Source organism: Carcharodon carcharias, chromosome 27, assembly GCF_017639515.1.
Source record: "Carcharodon carcharias isolate sCarCar2 chromosome 27, sCarCar2.pri, whole genome shotgun sequence".
Classification (NCBI taxonomy): domain Eukaryota; kingdom Metazoa; phylum Chordata; class Chondrichthyes; order Lamniformes; family Lamnidae; genus Carcharodon; species Carcharodon carcharias.
Window position 1 is genome coordinate 9,454,293 of NC_054493.1, and position 3,597 is coordinate 9,457,889.

A 3,597-nucleotide genomic window follows, 5' to 3' on the forward strand; every position below is an offset into this window, starting at 1 on the left:
CTTGTCCGTCCAAATGGATTTGTTGAAGAGCCCGAAAAGGGAACCGACTCAAACTGGAAATGGAAGCGTGAGAATGAAAGAAGAGAAGTGACGGGTTTTGTAGATCCCGGGGGAAAGAAACTCCAGGATCAAAATAAATCAAAATACTGCGGATGCTGCAAATCTGAAACAAAAACAGAAAATGCTGGAAAAACTCAGCCGATCTGTCAGCAGCTGTGGAGAAAGAAACAGAGTTAACGTTTCGAGTCCGTATGAAGAAGTCATTGGGACTGATCTGAATGCTCTTTGCAAAAAGCTGCCATAGACACGATGGGCCGAATTGTCTCCTCATGTGCTGTACCATTTTATGGCGACATTGTTAAATCAGTCTGTCTCCAGCATTCCTAATGATAGCAGCTGAATTCCATTTCTTGAAAACAAAAACCCAAAGTGCTGCTGCATGAGCGCATAGGTTACCGTTTCAGCCAAGCCTATTGAGGATTCGACAGTGCAGGGTTTCTCTAGCGTAGCGATCCTAACAGGCAAATAGTCTCCCAGTTCGAAACCCGGCAAAATGTTACCGAAATCCGCTCGTTTAAGTGCACTTGCGTATTACGGCCATGTGACAGTTGGTCTTCTCGAAATACTAAAGGACATCCCATAATAAAACAAAAGTGATACAGTAAAGGTTGTAAAACACTTTCCACCATCACTCGACAGACATATTAACAGTTGGTTCAGTTAACATAATAAATAAACCTGTTTATTGCTGTAGGTTAACATACTTACTTGTCGTATCAAAGATGAATAACAGTAATGCGTGCTCCTAAAGACAGACGAAAGCGATACTGTAATTGAAACAGAGGAAATAGCAGACACGTTACATCATCACTTTGTCTGTCTTCAGCAGAGGAAGAGGAAAAACTGCCAGGGTGCGATAAGATGTCCGAGGAAACCGAGGCTCAGTGCAGGCATGGTGAAAACCCTCCTTTCTTCTTCTGTCTGGAAAGAAGAGACATGAACGGGATTTAGGCGCCAGAATGTAAAAGATGCCATGAGCCTTTTTGAAAGAAGAGCAGGGGAGTTCTCACCGCATCCTGGTCAATGTTAATCCCTCAACCAACGTCACAAAGACAAATTATCCGCTCATTATGACGTTGCTATTTGTGGGAGTTTGCTGAGCGGTGATTGGCTGCCGTGTTTCCGACATTACAACAATGTCCTTCATTGACTGGAAAGCGATTTGAAACGTCCGCTGGTCGGGAAAGGTGCAATATAAATGCAAGCCTATCTTTATTTAATTAACATAAACCCCAGTCCTCTGGTGACTGACCCTCGAGAGTGGGAACAGTTTCTCCCTAACTGCTCTATCAAACCGCCCGCCGCCGATCCCTTCCTCAGCCCAATAATTTTAAACAGCACCATGAAAACACAGCTTAACCTGCTTTGCTCTAAAGAAAACGATCCCGGCCTTTTCGTCTCTCCACAAACTGAATGTGTTCACTCCTGAACATGGTGCAAGGCGGAACATTGTGACGTGATTTTAGAAAATGCTGTTAGTTGGCAGGCGGAAAAATGGAGGAGGAACCAAAACAGGAAACTCAGTCTCCAGTTCTGTGAATATTTACAAACTCTTTAGGAAACGGAATCAGGAGAGAATGAAATGTGAGCTGTCCGACTGACCAGGGCCTATCCGGAATGTTAAGCCATGCTGTCATGCAGCAGCACTCTGGGTCTCTGTTTCGGTGAAATGGAATTCAGCTGGTATTATCAGGAATGCTGCAGACATACTCACATAACAATGTAATCATGAAACTGCAAAACACCATGTATCTATTCAATGGCATAAGGGGCCCTTCCATAATCCTGTCTCGATCAGCTTTTTTAAGAGCAAACCAATTAATCTCAGTTTCCTTCCTTCTTTTAGGAAACCTGTTATATCAATTATTTGAATATCAATTAATTGCAAAATTCCCTTTTGAAAAAGAAGATTCTGCAGATTCCTTGCCTAGTTTACCTTAATTCACATTGTTTCACTCACCCAATGCCTTGAAGAATTAGACTAGTGCTTCTTACATAGCTATGCATATGAACAATATTTACTTTTTCTATTGAATTCATATCGAATTGATAAAAGTGTTTATTTTTTTTTATCAAAAATCTCATTATTTCTGAGTTGATTTACAAATCTAATTACATTTCCTCCACAAACCGCTAATCAAGGGTGTTATATCACAGTGGGAAATCATTGTTACAGTTCAACAGAACCCTGCCAAGGTCAAAGGCAGGCATAGTTTGTTTCGTTCATTTGGTTTGAAATAATTTTGTTCCTGGACCGGAATCTAACTGAGGATAAATATTTGTGGAACAAACTGGGCAGTGCTGAGCTACCAGGGTGTTTGAAGATTTCCAATGGTTGGACTGAGGGTCCATGTCACTTGCTGCAGGGAAGCAACTGTTGGTTTCACCCTGGTGCCTCAGCTTGTTTTGAATTTCAAAATGTAGACGTGTCCGTCCAGCAAATGTCTCCGAGTGCAATGCTTTCTGCTCAATCATCAGGAACATCCTTCTCATCCTTGGAAGACAAAATTAAAGAAACTCATTACTTGTTCCATTATTCTATATTTAAGATTCATATTTTATCTCTTATTGATGCCTTCGTCTGAATTGAAACTCTCTGAAATATACACCAGCCCCGAATTGCAAACATGTCTGATAGACGAAAGAATGTCAGTCAACAGGTATGCAAATCATATGGTGCTCATTTGAAATTGAGCGCAGTTAGCTTTTAAACAAAATGCAAGAATTTTACTGGGAATAGGCTTGAGAACGGTGCATTAATTAGATCTGATCAATCTTTGTCTGTCTTGATGAGCACACGTTACTATGAGATACCTTTGATATGGTGAGTAACTATTTTAAGCTGCATGGAAAGACGTGATGATTTTGCTGCAGATAAAAACCAAAAACTGCGGGTGCTGGAAATCCAAAACAAAAATAAAAATACCTGGAAAATTCATCAGGTCTGGCAGCATCTGCGGAGGGGAAGCCAGTTAATGTTTCGAGTCTGTATGACTCTTCAACAGAACTGAGTAAAATTGGAAAAGAGGAGAAATATAAAATCTCATATACCTTTTACCTCTTTTCTATTTATTAACTGTGTTCCTCTCCGCAGATGCTGCCAGACCTGCAGAGTTTTTGCAGGTATTCTGATTTTGCCGCACGCATTTTATGACCTCGGTGAGAGCAAATGCAATTTGCATGCAACATTGGAAATTCAGGTAAGCTTCAAAGATGCAAATCATCCTCAATATTTAAGTTTTCATAATGTTTCTGCCCGGTTTCAAACCGGGGACCTTTCGCATGTTAGGCGAATGTGATAGCCACTACACTACAGAAACGGATATATCATGCAGCCCTGTCTGGAATGATAAACTGCACTGTAACGCTGCAGCAATCGGAGTCCCTGTTGCGGAGAAATGAAATACAGCTGCTATTCTCAGGAACGCTGCAGCAAGACTCATGTAACAATGTAATCATAAAATGGCCTAGCACCGTGCATCCAATCAAAGGCATAAGAGGCCCTTCTATCATCCGATCCAAGGCCCCTTTTTAAAC

At 41.3% G+C, this 3,597-nt stretch overlaps 1 non-coding gene across 1 annotated transcript; it reads right to left on the reverse strand.

The window, feature by feature from the left end:
• Positions 1-3,307: 3,307 nt before the first annotated feature.
• Positions 3,308-3,380, reverse strand: trnav-aac. The gene has a single exon. It is a non-coding gene; the product is annotated as a tRNA-Val (tRNA).
• Positions 3,381-3,597: the final 217 nt, after the last annotated feature.